The sequence below is a fragment of the Phodopus roborovskii genome, unplaced genomic scaffold (genome assembly GCF_943737965.1).
Source record: "Phodopus roborovskii unplaced genomic scaffold, PHOROB, whole genome shotgun sequence".
Taxonomy (NCBI): domain Eukaryota; kingdom Metazoa; phylum Chordata; class Mammalia; order Rodentia; family Cricetidae; genus Phodopus; species Phodopus roborovskii.
This window is the reverse complement of record NW_026126481.1, coordinates 236,610-255,351: the sequence shown is the minus strand read 5'-3', so window position 1 is coordinate 255,351 and position 18,742 is coordinate 236,610.

Sequence of the window (18,742 nt, the reverse complement as noted above, 5' to 3'; positions counted from 1 at the left end):
AAACAATGATGCAGTGAGGCTTTTACTGAAGCTTCAGGGAGAGAGATTTCTTTTCTATTGTACTGAAAATGGAAGTGTGTGGCTGTAGCTCTCCATGTGGGTTCTAGTATTTCAATTTCTCTTAACTGTGCCTCCATCTATATTATTTTTGTATCACTGTATAAAAAATTACCATGTGTTAGTGGTTTAAGATAATATATATGTTAGTTCACTGTTTCAGGGGTCAGAGCATTCCTATATAGATCCTTATTCAGAGTTTCAGGATTTGAAAATCAAGGGTGTCAGGAGGCCTGAGTGCTCATTTGGAGGTTCACATGGGGAAATAATTGCTTCTGGGTTCATTTAGGTGGTTAGCAAATTCATTTCCTCCAAGTTATTTGCCTGAAGGTCCTGGCTTTCTACTGGCTACTGGCTACAGCCCACTCTCAATATCGAGCTGCCCACAGTTCTTACCATATATTCTATAATATGTCAGTTACAGCCTATGGGAAGGAAGTTACATAACGGTAGGGCTAGTGTCCTGCAACCTTTGCCATAGTCTATTAGCTCAAGGCAAGTTGCAAGCTTCACCAGTATGCAAGGCAAGGGGGTTTTATAAGACTCACCTATTCCAGGTCCTATTAGTATGACCCAACTATCCAAGATCCAAGACACACCAAGGAAGGTGGAATAGGAGCCATTCATTGGTGGAGGAATTCTTTAGTTCTGTCTCTTCTCTCCTAGTACATCACACCACAGTCTGTCTTATTCACCTTCTCTAGCAAGCCCTTCAAAGTTAGCAATCACTTAAATAAAATAGCACAACTGAATCTTGTCCTTTTTAATTTTTTTGTGCAAATATTGAAAACTGTGTGAATTTGGAGTTTGTCAACTAGACAAAGTTAAGATGATCACAGTTTCATTGGCAACATTTGAATCACCATGATCAGGAGAGAACTCAACACATAAATTCTGTCTGTTAGGCCCAAATAGAGCACTGACCTTGGTCACAGTCATGTCACAGAGTTTCTTTACAGTCTGTCTGATTTGGTGCCTGTTGACCTTGACATCCACCATGAGCACACAGGTATTCCCTGCCGGGGAAAGACTTTGGAACAAATCCCTTTATGCCCCTTATCAGCTAAAAAGAGAGCCTCAAGCAACATGGGCTCAAAGTGGGCAGGTTTGTGTGTGAGATACCGTTGTTTCAGCTCTGAGATAACTTCCCTACAGATACAGCTCAGCAACTGTGACTCAAGGAAAACTCCTGTCTGCTATACCCCACTGCTGTAACAGGAGTATGACACTTACCCGCCTGCCAGGGAAAGACACTGGAACAAATCCCAGTTATGGTTGCCAAGGCATCGCCATTCAGAGGAGGCCACTGCTGCTCTCTGTGAGAGAGGTGGAAAATCCTGAGTGAGATGCTTCCTTCCCTAGAGAGCAGTGCATTGTGAGGGAATGAAAAACAGCTTTGGCCCATTTAGCCCCAAAAGACCCATTTGCTGTCCACCTAGCTGTTTCAGGATAGATTAGTTTTTTTTTTTTTTTTTTTTTTTTTTTTCTGTATTTCCCAGGTAATAATCACATAGTATTGTGTCTTTCCCCCATGGCCTCCTTTTTCACTGGTGGACATCAAGAATATTCAAGAATTCATATAAATGTTGTACTCCTGTTATAGCAGTGAAAAGACCAGACAGGAGTTTCCTTTGAGTCACAGTTGCTGAGCTATATGTGCAGGAAAGTTATCTTAGAAGCAGAGGCATAGATGTCTCAGGCACATCAGAGAATTCACCTTTCTTAGGGAGAACTGAGAACCCATCTTAATTAGGGTTTTTATTGCAGTGAAGAGGCACCATGACCACAGCAACTCTTCTAAAGGAAAACATTTAATTGTGGTGACTTGGCTTACAGTTCAGAGGTTTAGTCCATTATCACCATGGTGAGAAGACATGGTCTTAGAGAAGGAGTTGAGAGTTCTTACATCTTGACTCACCGGCAACAGGAAGTGGCCTAAGGCACTGGGTATGGCTACAACATATATAAGACCTCAAAGCCCACCTCCACAGTGACATACTTCCTGCAACAAGACCACACCTCCTAATAGAGCCACTCCCTTTGGGGCCATTTTCTTTCAAACCATCACCTTACCTCATTCCTTTTCTCTTTCTCATTTCAGCCATGACAACAAGGACAGAGTTTCCAGGGATACTCCATCTCCACCCTGTGTCATCTAGTTATTCTGGAGTGCTAGAAGAAGAGTGCTAAGCAAGTGTTTCTAGAACACAAACTTATCCCCTGAACTGTTCTGTCCAATGTGTAGCTACCAGGCATACACATTACAAAGATTTTTGAAAGAAAAGAAAAGCACCCCCCCCCTTAAAAGTCATAATACTAATGGGCATTATGTCACAACACGGGATGGAATCAGGTGGCAGTCTTTTGGAAAACTATTGGCTTTCTGTGCCCTTGTAGGAAGTAAAGAAGACTAGATAGATACTGCACGTTCTGCAGTACAAGGACTAGAAGAGGTCTGCCTCTGCAGATACCAAGAGGGGTCTCAGTGGACTAAATCCATCCACTGGATGGACTGAACTTCCTCCTCAGCTGTGAGAAGTAAATGTTCACTACTTGATCCACCCAGCTTATGGTATCTTTGTTATAGCTTCTGAGCTAATGCAGAAGGCAAAGGGCTCATCAATAATTTTTCTATAGTTTCCATATACAAATAATATATTGGCTCCACTGGGTCCGATGACATAACTTAGTTTTCTAAGTTCCCTTCACTCAGTAGAAGGTGCCAAGTACACACTTGTTACTTGCTTTCTGTTTCAATCACGCAGTGCTGCTTTTAAACACTGGGAGGTCTTTTTTTTTTTTTTTAATTAAGAAATTAAGATTGGTGTTTTAAAAAATTTACTTTGAAGCTGGGTACCGTGGCACACACCTGTGATATCAGCACTGGGGAGGTGAAGCAGGAGGATCAAGAGTTTAAAGCAAGCCTTGGCTTTATAGTGAATTTGAGACTAGTCTGGACTACAAGCAAAACTGGAACTCTCTCTCTCTCTTCTCTTTATCCTTTCCCTCTCTCTCTCTCTTTCTATCTGTATGTGTATGCGTGTGTCTGTGTGTATATCTCTCTCTCTCAAACACACAAAGACTTCAAAATAGTTGTAGATTCGTAAGTTATAGGAAATAATACAGGAATCCCCTGTACCGTTTCCTATAGCTTCCCTTGCACAAAGGTAACTTCTGGGAAACTTATAGCTCAAAATCACAAGCCGGATAATGACATCCTTATGGTTAAGATTCAGAAGGTTCCCAAGACCACAAGGTAGACTAGCTTCTCAGACCCATGCATTCATTTCTTGTTAAATTTTGAGCTTTTTCTATTTCCGGGGTACCAGTACTTGCTGTAAATATGTACTCTGTAAATGGAGTTCTTAATTGGTCTAAGTAATAAAGAACCAGAGTCAAATACACAGGGCAATGCTGAGAGGTCAGAGAGAAGGCGCGAGCCACCGCCACACCTTACCTCTTTAGCGTCTCAGCAGACAAGAGAGTTCCTGTTTCTCCTTGCTTACATCCTGTTTCCTCCCAGCTAACCACTTCCTGTCTGTCTATACAGACCTCCAGACCTCTATGGTTAGCTAGTGGCAAGCTCCATTCTCTGACTTTCAGACAGGCTTTATTTGTACAAACAAGGTATCATCACAGTACTCATATTTTCATCCTCTTGGTGGGGTCTTTCTGGAAAAAAAAAAAAAAATTAGCCAGGTGGCGGCGGCACACTCCTTTAATCCCAGCACTCCGGAGGCAGAGGCAGAGGCAGAGGCAGGTGGATCTCTGTGAGTTTTGAGGCTACCCTGGTCTACATACAAGTTCCAGGACAGCCAGGACTGTTACACAGAGAAACCCTGTCTCAAATAATAATAATAATAATAATAATAATAATAATAATAATAATAATAATAATAATTTTGATAAAATTTTATTTATCAAGGCTTTGTTTATGCCTTAATTTACATGCCTTTAGCCCCAAGTTTAATAATCAATGCTCTATACCCTACTTACTTTTTTTCTGTGCTTTTTTCCCAAAAGATTCTACAGTTCTGTGGCTTTATGTTTTTTGTCTATGATTCATTAACTTTTCTATACAGTCAAATCTGTAAGTAGAGGTGTTTCTCTCTGTGGATCTCTAGCAGATAAATCTATTTCAACTTTCTTCATTGACTTGTGCTACTGTGGACTAATGGGTGTGTGTATATTTGTGTAGACCTGTTTTTTGTATTCTCTGTTCCATGAATGCTGGTGTCTATCTTCACCAACCCCACACAGTAGCTCCATAAATCTTGGACTTAGGTAGACTGATGACTCCTTCCAGTTTTGTTTCTCAAAGTCAGTTTGGCCCTTCTACCTTCTTCATCCTTTCTTTGCTATTCTAATATTTGGTACAGGATAAATCTTATTTTTATCTACAAGAAAAACATCATTGGCATTTATAGGTGAATTAACCCTGATTATTAGTGTGGGAGGAACTGACATCCCTATTATGCTGAGGTTTCTGTTCAAATACCATGGTTTGTCTATTTAATTCCAGGTATTATTTCTTTTGTCAGTGTCTTCTCGTCTTCAGCATAAAAGTCCTGCACATTTGTAAGACTTACACCGAAGGATTTCTCTTTTTCACTGTAAAAGTGAAATGATGTTGTAGCTTTGATTTTAGCCTTCACTACTAGTATGTGGCAATTGCCTTAAGTATATTTATCTCATATACTGAGAAGCCAATGAATCTACTTAGTAGCTCTGAGTGGTTCCCTTCTCTCCTTTTCCCCACTTCTCTCTGTATAACCAAACCCAGGTTGTGCAAGGTTAAGCATGAGCCCAGCCACTAAGCAATACCTCCGGCTCCCATTCTGTTGTTCAGAGTTCTCAGTTCAATTATTATGGTGTAAAACATTTCACTCTACTTCACATTCATTTAGTGAGGCTGTCTTGAGATTTTTATTTCTTGCTATAGGTTGTTTGTAATTGGTCATTGGAACACTTTCATGTTTGATCCCTTTACATTGTTGATATATAATCCCCACCTCTGTGTTGGCATCTCTCAGTTGTTGCTTTTCATTTATTTGAGGTAATTCCTGGTTCTTAGCATGATGATTGAGCTTCAGGTGAAATCTGGATATTTTGTATGTGTGCATGTAGAGGCCAGAGGTCAGCCTGTGTCATTGCTCGGGAGTTATCTACCTTGTTTTTTGAGACAAAGTCTCCCACTACACTGAGCCTAAGCCTGTGGACTTGGGTTAGCTAGGAGACAAGGATCTGCCTATTTCCAGCCCCCCCCCCCAGTGGTGGGATTATATACACATGCCACCGTTCCTGGCTTTTTTTTACATTGGTTATGAGGATCAGGACTCTGTTCCTCAGGTTTGCCGAGTATCTTGGTTTATGTGTGTCTTCTGCCAACTCAATACAAACTATAGTTATCTGTAAGGAGGGAACTTTAATTGAGAAAATGTCTCCATAAGATCTGACTGTAAGGCATTTTCTTAATGAGTTATTGATGGGGGAGGGCCTAGCCATGTGGGTAGTGCCATCCCTGGGCTGGTGGTTCTGGGTTCTATAAGAAAGCAGGCTGAGCAAGCTATGGGAAATAAACCAGTAAGCAACACCCCTTCATGGCCTCTGCATCAGCTCCTACCTCAGGTTCCTGCCCTGTTTGAATTCATGTCCTGACTTCCTTCTATGAGAGACTATGATGTGAAAGTGTAAATCAAATAAACCCTTTCCTCCCCAACTTGCTTTTGGTCATGCTGTTTCATTGAAGCAATAGGAACCATAACTAAGTTATCAAGCAGGCACTTAACTGACTAAGGCATCTTCTCAGGCTGTTTTTTGTTTGTTTGTTTGTTTTTGTTTTGTTTTCTATCATCTTAACACATCTTGAGGGTCATTTGTTTTCTGCATGACCATGGAAGCGAATTATTGCCTTTTGGTTCAATATGTCTATTAAATAATCTCTGGACTGCTTCATAGGTGGAGATATTTCTGCTGCAGTAAAATCCCAGCTGTTGTTGCTTTTAGTTCTTTTATAACTTTTCCTCTCACATTTTTTTTTGAGGGGGACTAAAACAACAACTGAAATATCTGTGAAGTAGTTACCACCACTCAAACATTCTGGGAAATGCCATATCCCACTTAATTTGAAAGACAACCTTAAGATGTCAGCACTGTTGTGACTCCCAGTTTATAGTTGACCAGGAGCTTAAAGAGGGTCCGTGTAACTTACCTCAGGTGACTGGATAATCAGAGCCAAGTCAGAAACCCAAGAATGGCCATAGGACTGCTTAGATGCCTTCCTTTCCCACAGGCATGCAGGGCTGTAGGTATAGCAACAGTCCACCAGGATAAGAACACGAAGAACACATACCTCTGTGTAGTTCCTTCATGCTTTTCCTTTCGGCTTTGGAGATTTAGTTCTGTTTACACTTAAGACTCAAGCTCTCATGGCTGAGGTTGCTAGCATAGTCCTGTATCTTACAAAGTAGATTTACATGCAGGAACTTAATTGTTGTGGATGATAGAGATAAATAATACATGTCATAGATACATCCCCAAAGACTCAAAAGCCCCCTTGACTTATCCCTGAGAGCAGACCCTGCTACTGTGGACTGGCAAGGCCATTGCTCCAGAGTTTTCTAATTGTGGCATGCTTAGTAACAAGAGAAATTTTTAACTGTACATCCATTTAATCTTCTTAAATTTTGCATCCCAAAGCAAGGCATATATGTTGGAAGACAGTCTCTGAGAATAGATTTGCTATTGGATAGAAAAGCATATCTGCACCCAATTTCCAAATCTCTTGTTCTATGTATTCTCTGACCTAAATATTTCTGATGCCCTGGAGTTCTTTAGCCATTAGAAAGAGAGGGGGTAGGAGCCTGCACCACTCAGGAAAGCAGCTCCTGTCGCTGCCAGGGCAGCACAATAGAGCCAACTGTGTTAGCACAGGCGTGGGTGAACCAGCCTGAAGATGTGAGCACGGGACAGCTGCCCCCCTTTCTCATCTGTCTTGTGGTGGCATAGGCAAGGGGAAAAGCCCTCCCCATAACCCATCAACCCCTTGGGCAGGTGGGAGAGCAGATCCTGTGGTCATAAGAATGGGAGAGCCATCCTGACTCTCACCAGCTGCAACACCCAGGAGACCAGGCCCTGCACCCTGCCAGGGCAGCACAACAGAGCAGGCCTGTTTAGCAGAGGTGTGGGTGAGCCAGCTGCCAAATCGTGAGCACGGGACACCCCATTACCCACCTACCTTCTGGAGACAGGTCAGAGGAGAGTTGCTACACCCCCTCCCCCATCAATGCCTGAGCCTGGTGGGAGAGGTGGCCCTGGGGTCATAAGAATGGGACAGCCATGCTGACCCCCACCAGTTGCAAGGCTTGGGACAGCAGGCTCTGCACCTCACCAGGGCAGCACAGTAGAGCCAACCCCGTGAGTGCAGACATGGAGGAGCCAGCCATGACATGGGAGAGCTGTGACCATGGGAGAACTAACCCCATTTCCCACCTGGAGGACCAGCCCTATAGCTGCCCAGGCCCTAGGGTTATAACTTGTGCTGCCCCAAGACCCACCCCATCTACGGTCTGCTGGAGCGTGTGAAGGGACCTGACTCACAGACCCAAAGCTGCAGGGTCTCCACAACAAAGAGTCCTAGTGGGAGCCCAGCATCTAATGTGTAGTGGATGGAGACCAGGGGCCTCAAACTCTTGGCAAGTAGAGATGTATGGACAAAGGAGTTTATGTTGTGATTTGTTGGGTCACACTACAGCTTCCATGATGAGATTTTTAATTCGTTCCCTTTTAAAATTTTTTTCTCATTTATTTATTTATCTATTTATTCTCTTGAATTTTGTTTTATTCGTGGGGGATTCAGGGATGGAGGGTGGATGGGAAGGATGGGAAGAGACAGGGAATGAATGGGATCAAGATACATGATGTGAAAAACACTCAGAATAGATAAATAGATAGATAAGAAAAATAAATAAAAAAGAAAATTCTAACTTAGAGAGAGAGAGAGAGAAGGTAGGAGTTAAAAATAAAATTATCTTTTCCTGACTTTTCTAGTCTTTGCCTTGGCTCCAAATTTCCCCAAACTGAATGTGGCTTGGGAAGTTGGTATTGAATTACATATACCCTACATGTTAGCTGCATAATTTGTAGTAATAGAATCTAACTTTTGGCTTGCTCCTGTAAGTGTCCTTGAACATATTTTAGATGCTCTCCTCACACTGTAAGACCCATACAGCAGTATCTTAAGAGAGTAGGACTCAGTCTCAGGATCCAGTGACTGTTTACTTTAAAAACATGTTAGCAAGGTTCAACACAGCATGGGAAATCTCATCCATCTGTCATTTCCTCAAACAATGACTCCAGTGCCATGGATGGGAGGCACTACCTTATTTTGCTCTCTATCCCACAATAATTCTCTAGGAACCTTCCTGCTTCCTCATCTGTGGGTTTGGGGGGGCTCTGTACTTAGTGAATCACCCTACACTGTCATGGCCTGGGCCTTGTGTTGCTCTACACAGCGGGCGGAGAGGGAGGGGGTGCTAAGGGGAACAGAGCCACACTCTTAGCTGCTAACCTGGGCCCGTGTCCCACGTCTGACATGGTACTGACAGAAACAATGAATCTTCTTCCTGGTTTGGCCAACAAGAAATAAATCCATTTTCCATTACCAAGTCATTTCTTAATTTCTTTAAAGATGCTAAGATGTGGTAGGTGATGGGTTTATAGATTTAAATTCCCTGGTTAAATTACCTTTTACAGTGAAGCAACTCCCAAAACTGCTTCCTCACAACCCTGGTCCACATCTGTTTTCAGGGACTGCAATCTGTTCCCTGGCCCATCACACAGTTTTTTGTTTGTTTGTTTGTTTGTTTTGTTTTTTATCGCTGCATCTTTTGGATCAAATTTATCAAGGTGTGCAATATCATAGAACAAAGATTGCAATGGTCCATTGCCCCATAGACTCTCCAATCTGACTTTCCCTCCGGGCAAGACAATTAATCCTCAGTTGTGTTTCTCCCTATCCAAATTTGGGCCCCTGCAGTTACTACTGAGATAAGGGCTATGCTACTCCATGGAGGGCAGCCACAAGGGACCTGGCTCTATAGATGTCCCACCTTCAAGCAATTTAGATCTAGTTATGTGTCTCATCACCCACAACAGAGACAATGAAACTGCTCTTCTCATTTGATGCCATGCTTTCTGATGCCACTTTTCTTGATGAGACCTGAACAAATGCCTGTCCACTCCAGATTGAAAGGCACAGCAACAAGTAAAACCAATGACAGACCAAAGAAACAAATTCACCCAAGTCTAGCTTGGTGAAGCAATGAGCAGCATAGGTGACCCCAAAACAGAAGCATTGTAGGAAAGTCCCACCTCAGGGTAAGTGTTTTACCCCTTTATATTCCAGCACCTCCCGGGGTTAAGTTTAGTCAAGCAGAATTGCATGCAGCTGTGGTGGGCACAGGAGGCTGTGAGTGCCTGTTCTTACATCCTTGTCCCCAAATTCAGGGGATAACAGGCCCCATCTTATGAAGGTCTCTTGTAGATAATCAGTCACTCTGATGGTAGTGGCTGTGTCGTGCCTGAAGGATAGAGTTCAACATGAGCATCTAACATTGTTTTGGAAAATTCTCTTTTCCCCAAATATTCTGTATATGTATATCATGCATTTTTTTGTTTTGTTTGGAGGTAGGAATTCTCTATGTTGACTAAGCTGGCTTTGAACTCAATCTGCTTTTTTGGTTATTACATCTGTTGATATAGTCTCAAATGCAGAGGTTTTTCCTTACTGGTATTTGGACTGTTAATATGTCCATTAAAGATAATAACTCATTTGGTATCATGATTTCTAGCATGTCATTTTGAGTGTTTTTAGAATTTCCATCTCCATGATTACCTTATCCATCAATTTTCATATTGTTTCCTATTTTTATTAAGAATCCATAACATATCAGTCATTGTCTTAAGATTTCTATCACTGTAATGAAACATCATGACCAAACACAAATTGTGGAGTGTGAGGGTGTTATTTAGCCTACACTTCCACTCTGTAGTTCATCACTAGAGGAAGTTTGTTTTTTGAGACAGGGTTTCTTGCTTCAAATTCATAGAGATCTGCCTGCCTCTGCCTCATGAGTGCTGGAATTAAAGGTGTGTGCCACCACTGCCTGGCAAAAATGGTACATAACTTTAATCCCAGCACTCAGGAGGCAGAGACAGGTAGATCTCTGTAAGTTCGTAATGGGGAATGTTCTTCTTGTATATATGTTTTTCTTATTGGTTAATAAATAAAACACTGATTGTCCAGGCAGGAAGTGACGTAGTATGGCAGATACTGCTACTAGCTAACCATAGAGGTCTGAAGGTCTATACAGACAGGCAGGAATGTGTAGCTAGACAGAATCAGAATATAAGCAGGAACAAACAGGAAATCACTCTCTGCTCTGCAGAGATGTAGCAGGCAAAGGAGATTCAGGGCCAACATTCCCAGTAAGCCAAGACCACATGGGAATGGGGATAGAAATGGGTTAATATTTAAAACAGAGCTAGGCAATAAGAATCTTTAGCCATTGGACAACAGTTTTATAACTAATATAGCATCTCTGTGTGTTATTTGGGGCTAACACAGCTCTGGGACCAGGCTGGCGGGAAACTGCTCATAAAAAGTTTGAGGCCAGCTTGGTCTACAGTTAGTTGTAGGACAGCCAGGACTATGTAGAGAAACCATGTCTCATAAAACCAAAAAATCAAAAAGGAAAAAAAGAAAGAAAGAAAGAAAGAAAATGCTCTATAGGCTTACTTATAGAGGCATTTTCTCAATTGAGGCTCCCTCATCTGTGATGACTCTAGCTTGTGTCAAGCTGACTAAAATGAGGCAGGATGTTCATCATTTTCAGCTCTCCAATAATTCTGACTCCCTTTCATACAGCTGAGTTGGATCTGATACTTGCTCCACCCTCCATGAACTGCACCTGACCCAGCCCTGATTTTTAGCTGGGTTATTATTTTTTCTGTTTGTTTTTCCAATCTGGACATGATGAATTGGGGTAGGCTTTACTGGTGTGGTGGAGGGCTGTGTGTGATGGGTAGGGATGGGGCCCTTTCTACTGCACTCTGGTTCAGTCTGAGTCTTCCATTGGGTCTGTGCCTCTGGGCTGTGGGCTTTCTACCTGCCTCTGTTTGTATCCCTATCTCTGGTGGGACAGGGCAGCTTGAGGTATGCAATTGGGCACTTTCCTTCCTAGGGTTTAATTAGGCTCTGATAAAAACCTAATATGCTGTAGGAAAATCTGAGACTTTGTGAATATAAATTGTTCTACTGTACAGCAAAGCAGTTTCTTCTTCCTCAACCTGAAGAGGGTCTCTGATCTTCACAATGTGGCTGTGGCTCAAGACCAAGGAGTTAACCACCACCACCACCACAACAACAAAATGTTTGCTGCTTGAAGTTTTGAAACATTTCAAAATGTTCCATTGGTTGGTTAGTTTCCACCCTTGCTGGCTCTGGGGGCATTGGCTCTGTAAATTGTGACTCCTCTTTGCTGCTTGTCTCTCCATGTTGTGCAGGGCAGTGGTCTCAGTTTGACAGAGCTAAGAATTGTGTTTTTTAGTCAGGCTGTATTGTTTTAGGGGAGTAACAGTGGTAGATTGTCTATTTCTGTTCAGTGTGCTCCTTCCAAACAGCATCCATTAGATGCTGTGTTTTGTCCAATCTGATAATTTCAAGAAGTTAACATAGAGGCTAGTGGTTAATTGGAATGCAAGATTTAATTTTATAGATGACATAATTACATAGTTTCCCCCTTCCTTCTCCTCCCTCCTAAACCCTTCCGTATACCCTTCTTTACTCTTTCAAATTCATGGCCCCTTTTAATTGTGTTATGTGCATATATGTCTATGTATATATACATATGTGTTGTATAATTAGAAAAATATGTGTTAAAGTATATAACATATACATGTGATTATTATAATATATAAAATATATAATACATATATTTGTGTGTACATATATTTCCTATACAGACCTGCTCAGTTTGTATATTGTTACTTGCATATATGCTTTCAGGGCTGACAATTCGGTACTGAATAACCAATTGATATACTCCTTTCTTGGGGAAGACTATTTCTTCTACTCTAAGCATTCCTTAGTTGCCTGTACTTCTTTGTGTAGGGCTGTGACCTTGTGGGCTTCCTCCCATCCACTTTGGCATATCTATTGATTTGGCCCTTGTTCTCCTCATGTTTAGGCAGTCATGTTGATGAGACTTCATGTGTGCAACTTTTTGGCATCACTATGAGACATGGCCTCATAGCAAACTCTCTGATTCCCCCGACTCTTAGAATCTTTTTGCCCCTCTTCCAAAATGCCCCTTGATCCTGATATTCAAGAATTATTTTGTAGATGTATCCATTGGGACTTGGCTCCTTAACTGCATTTTGATTGGTTGTGATTTTCTATAATGGACTCCATCTGTTGCAAAAAGAAATTTCCTAGATGAGGGGTGAATATTACACTCACCTATGGGTATAAGGACAAATATTTAGAGTGTAGTTAGAGATTATGTTGGCTTAGTAAAGTGGTGGTTATAGGTTATCTTTTAAGACCATGACTTTACTACCCATGGTAGTTGGCTGGATTTCCAGTACCAGGAATGAGTTCCTTTCTGTTGAGCAGGTCTTAAGTCTAATTAGAAAGCTGTTGGTTACTGTCAAGGTATGTGTGTTACTACTGCACACTTAGGACTATCTCATCATGTTGATTGTTGTCTTGGTTCATAGGCATCACACCTAAGTAGGAAGATTTGCTGTCTCTGTCCTTTGGAAGCCTGCATGGCACCTTCTGCTACCATGAAAGCTAGTGAAGGGTCATTAAGGTCAGTTCCAGCTTAGGAGCATTGGGACCCTTTGCTAAAGTGTACCCTATACCTAAAGTGCACGTTGTCTTCAGCAGTAGGGATCCACCTTCCATTTCTCGGGAGGGGCAATCAAGGACAACAGCCTTAGTCTGTAATGTTTTGGGACAGCCCTGACCAACAATTCAAAAGAAGTCTTCTCATGCTGTGTGTTTAGGATTTTGTTAGGTGGTCTTTGGCTCTTGGTGGGAGCACTGTCAACCCAGATGAGAAAGTTTCATTTAAACTATGTATGTATGTTTATTTATACACAGACTTATATGTATTAGTTTTTCTTCCTTAGTTAATAGTATGATTCCTTATGACTTTGGCACACATTCTGTTATTTACCTTCCTGAAGAATGGTTTCAAAAGAGATTTTTTTGTAATTGCTTGTATTTAGCATCATTAAACTAGTTTCTTAGTGTTGAATTCCATAGAAGTTAATCTACCCTATTCCATTCCATCCTGTGATTTTACTTAAAATTCAGCAACATGGCAATATGAGCATGACTTATTTTATGTAGATGTATTTGAATAACTCTTCACCCACCGTATTAAGCTACAAAGACTTCAAAGTTTTTTGGTTTTTTGTTTGTTTGTTTTAATTTGCTGTTTGTTCCTAAAGACATACATATCTTCATTAACCATCAAAAAAAAAAAAAAAAAAAAAAAAAAAAACAAAAACGGGAGATATTTTTAAGTATTCTGCCTCAAAATACAGTCTAGACAAAGCATCTTTTCTCCTGTAATCTTTTTAAATACATGGATTCTCTTTCTCCCAGCAACCAGGTGTCAGTGTATGTGATAATATTTTAGTCAAATACTGCTATGGAATAATCCTGTACACTGTGAAAATGTGTTGCATTCATTGTTAATAAAAAGCTGACTGATGACTAGGCAGGATTTTCGGGGAAGAGAGAATGCTGGGAAGAAAAGGGGCAGAGCCTGAGAAGTCCCAAGCCAAATGTGAAAGAAGCAACATGGAAAGTTCACAGATGAGTCCTGAGCAGACGCAGAGAAGCAAGATGGGTATGTGGTACTGAGAAAAGGTACCAAGCCACATGGAAAAGCATAGATAAGAGATATGGGTTAATTTAAATGTTATTGGCCTACCATTTATGAGTAATATTGGGCTTCCATTTTTGGTTATTTGGGAACTGGTAGGTGGGACATAAAAGTCTGCCAACAAAACATGTTTTCTTCTCTCTGCCTTTATCTGCTAGCAACATCCTCTGCCCAAGAGGAGCAAGAAAATGCTTGGTGTCTCATAGGAGGAAGCTTGTTTGGTACCACTGGGGATTGTTCAAGGGTGTTGTGAAGTTCATTCAGGAGTGGCCTGGGATGAACAGATGGCAGGAGGGAGTACCAGTTCCTTGACGTGGAAGGAAAACTTGTCTTTAGAAAATGCTCTGCTAGTCATGTCCAGAATCACAGTGTCTTTCATGCTTATTGGGCTTTGGTCTTAACATGACACATATAAGCATGTACACATAGTGTACATAGGGAGACTTGTATCTCTGTGGCTATTAGAAGCATGTGACTCAGAACATGAGTTTTTATTTTGACACTTCATTTCACACTGGGGGCCCAGACATTAAATCTTGTATCATATCCTTACACTATAGTTGGGAGCCCATTCAAAGCAGAGCATTTTTGCATTTTTTTCTTTTTCTTTCTTTTTTTTAGCCTTCACTGTGTCCAGATCATCATTCAATTGAACCAGATAGTTCTTGAGGCTAATTCTGGTTTCTGCAATGTGATTTTAAAAATGTTAGAAGAATGTAGAAAAACCCTGGAAGAACTGTTTGTAACAACCTACAGTGTATACCATTGTATATAAAAAGGTTGGCTCCCTTGGCAGTTTTGAAAATAATCCAAAAATATAGGCCGGCAGTGGGGGTGCACACCATTAATCCCAGCACTTGGGAGGCAGAGGCATGGCAGTTTATTTTACAGATCCAGTTACAGGACAGCTAGAGCTGCTATGCATAACAGTCATGTCTGTGGGGGGTGAGGGGAACCCAAAAACACAACCCCCCCAAATTGTGTAGTTGTCATATTCTATACAAACACTTGTGAGGAATGCAGCTGGCATTCTAGAAATTTACCTTTTCTAGTGGAAAGTAGGTAATCTTTTCTTAGGAATAGAGATAGCGCTGAGTGTGTACCCAATACCTATAGGCCTGGCCTTTGCAGAGATTGTATCCAGCTTCTGCCTTTTTTTTTTTTTTTAAGAACCTTTCCAAACTGTCTATGTTGGATCTACACCTCCTCATTCCCCCAGTCATAGGAGTCCCACCTATGTACCACTCACTGCCTTTTAGTAAGCTTTTTTGTGCACTAGAAATGCAGCTGAGAGCTAGAGCATCTGCCTAGCAAAGACAAGGTCCTGAGTTCAATCCCCTGCACTGCAACAAAGTAAAATTTAGAAGTTAATGTTATTTTAATGTTATTGTTAATGTTATTTTAAAATTTGCTGTAAGTAATGTTCTTTCCCAAACTAGGGATCTGTTTTGAAAAGATGGCACCAGGAAAGACTGGGAAGATAAAGTCTAAGAAGTTGTCAGTAGTGGTTTATCATTCTTTCCTGTGATAATCGTGTCAAAATGCAGACTTATTCTGAGTCCAAATACGTCTAATAACCACAGGGTTACACAAACCTCCCTCTATACACATATGTACACACATTATGAGCAAATCCTGGTTATAGCCTACATGTACACTGATTTCCATAGAGATCATGCTTTTAAAGACTTGGGCTCAATGTCCTTCCCCAACTAACACCAACTCTCTATGGCCTTCTTTGCTTCATAGGCAACGACTTATTTGCATAGGTATGTACATACACAAACTAATTTTGCATTCTTCCTGCCCAGCTTCAAGCACCTGCTTATCCACTCTCACCGTTTCTTAGTCTAAATAGTTTGTCTTTCTAGCACAGCTGCCCACCCTGAATATGACACCACTTTGATTTTTGGTAATTAGTGCTCTGACATGGGGAGTGATGAAAAGGAAGCCAGTAGCCTGGCCAATTGCCCTTCTCCAGGGGACACAGGTTTGGGCTTTGGCTAAAGGGCTTGACAGTGGCACACAGGTGCAGTCCAAGAGAGCCAATAGCTAGTGTCTCTCTCACACTGGCAGGCAAAATTGGGTGTGGCTGAATAGTTAGACAGCGAAAATCAGCACAACTCAGTAAGCTTGCCTCCACTATTAACTGTCTAGTAGAATGACCCAGGAACAAGCCTCCTATAATTAAAAAAGGAAGCAGGCCACCCACTAGCTTCCTGGTCACTGGTACAAGCACAGCGTGGAGGCCCCACTTGCAGACAGCAAGAGTCTGCCAAGTTTCACTTGATCACAAGTGTCTTGTCCTGGCCCTTTCACTTCCGAAGATGCTTGAAAGATCTACCATACACCATATGTGGGCTACTTGGAATTAGGCAGTCAGTCACAAGTCTATCTCCTAGTCTGGTCCTGTCAACTAAGTGACAAAAACACCTACAGAGCTGCAGAGGACATCGACGCAGGGACAGAACAGACCAGTGACTTCTGTTAACATGCTCATTGCAATTACCTTCTCAATTAAAGAGGATGATTTGACCGATTTTTATCCTCTGGTTTAAGAGGCAGAAAAATATTCTGCATTTTTGAGGAAAACAGGAAGAAAGGATGTGAACATAGATCAAGTTTCAATAGTCTTGAGGCATGAAAACTGAACAGCAAACATCTTTTTACTTTTTCCTAGGCAACATGGATTTTTAGAGACCCAGGTTATAACGAGGGCCTAGTTTTTCAAGGACCTCTTTGGGGGCAGGGGTCTGTTAAATGGACTGTCCTTGGTTCTTTCTAGTAGTTGGGAGTCAATGCTTGTTGTTTTTAATTAGCCATGACAATGAAACAAAGGGATGCCAATGTCTAGGTAACTAGTTAGTGTCATGGGGTTGGTAGATGGTGGAAACAAGTGTTGGTTTCCTCAACATGGAAGGAAAAACCAAGGTTGAACTATCTAGGTCACTTTTCCTCAACAATTAAAATTAACCTGAAACTCACCCTTCTCTACAAGTGAACTGACTGCTAAGGAGATGACTTAGAATTATACAGAAAAGCGAGGAACTGGGCAATTTAATTTAACATCAGAAATAGCTCAGCATACCTACTGAACACACCATAGTTGTTCCTTAACATGGAGTTTGCATGATAAAGTTCTGAGTGAGGCCTTGGTCATTGGGGAAATATGGTCACAGCAGGAGCTGGTTTGGCTTCCTCTGTGCCCTTCAGTCCACACCTAAGCACCTATTTTCTAGAGTACACTTGCCATCACCACCTGTACATTTAAAAATTCCCCGAGGAAGAAAAGATAGTATTCAGCAGACCTCAAAGTCTTAGATGTGTGTGGTCACCAACATCACAGACCCAAAGGCTATCTGTGCTAGGTCCTTTTCCCTTGTGGAGTACCTGCTTACTGCCAGCATTCAGATATAGCAGAACTCTCATGCCAGGACTCAGAGATGCCTAAGAATCCAGGGGAAGGGATGAGGGATACTTTTACTCATCAGAAGCCTGCCTGACAGGATGAGGCTAAGCTGCTCCACAGAACCCTGTACTGTTCTTAAACTGCAGATCACAATTAACCAAGAGCCAGCTTTTGCAGAACAAATCTGGCAAGTTCTACCAAGACATATTTGCACTATAGTGACTGATATTTCTGATTGTACATAAATGGGAAAAAGTTGTGTGTGCTTCAGGAACCATGAAATTCACCTACTTTGCAAAGACACGTGGCCTATGAAGTTTGTTAAGGAAGCGAAGATGTGTTCCAGTTCTCTTAATAAAAAGCAGCATTCTCAGAGGGGCTTAGGCAACTTCAGGAGAAGCAAAACTCAGAATGAAGAATACTGTAGTACAAAAGTATGGCCAAAAATACTGTATTTTTAACCAGTAAGATCATTGGGGCATTATTATACAACATTAGGTGTTTTTTCTTTTCTTTTTTTTGCAAAACTAGTTCCCATCCCCAAACAATAGACAATACATGCATTTGAATGACATTTTAAGAACAGTAAATATGATTTTTTAAATACTGCAAGTTAAAAATGTTTTTGACAAAACTCCTTCCAACATGAGGGTGGATGCGGAGTGTCCGGCCAGAGGCTGCAATTACAGTCCTTTGAGGAAATCCGCCAGAAATGTGTTTCAATGAAAGTAACCCAGACAAATTTACACAGTGTTTTTCCACTTTCTTTCCTAACCCTAGAAATAGCTCAATGAACGATCTTCCTCCCTGTATTTTCTTCTTGTCAAAGCTTTTATGAAAGCCAGAATTCCTTTATCTATGCAAGATCCAATTTTTACAAAAGAGCTGTTTTTGTAACGTGTAAATGTTATTAATCATTGGGTTCAAATTTTATGGAGATGGAAGCTCCATGGTGGATATGAAAGAGAGGGACATAATGCCTGAGCACCTACTGTGCATCAGGTGTGTATGCGTAGTCTGAACACATGATTCTAGAAGCAAGAACGCTATGGCAGGGGTGGGGGTGGTGGGCACATAGCAGGAGACAGCATTATTGTGAGAAAGACAGAGTGGAGAGACTCAGCAAAGCTATCTGTGGAATGGCAGGTGTCTGGCTTCCCAAACCTCTACCACATCACACACAAACCAAGCCATTTATTTCTCCTTGTTGTCTAGAACCCAAATGGAATCCCAAAGATACAAGTCCCAGGGCATCTAGTAATGCTGCATATGCTGCTAGTGTGCGAAGACAGCTGAACACACATTATTAGCTTCC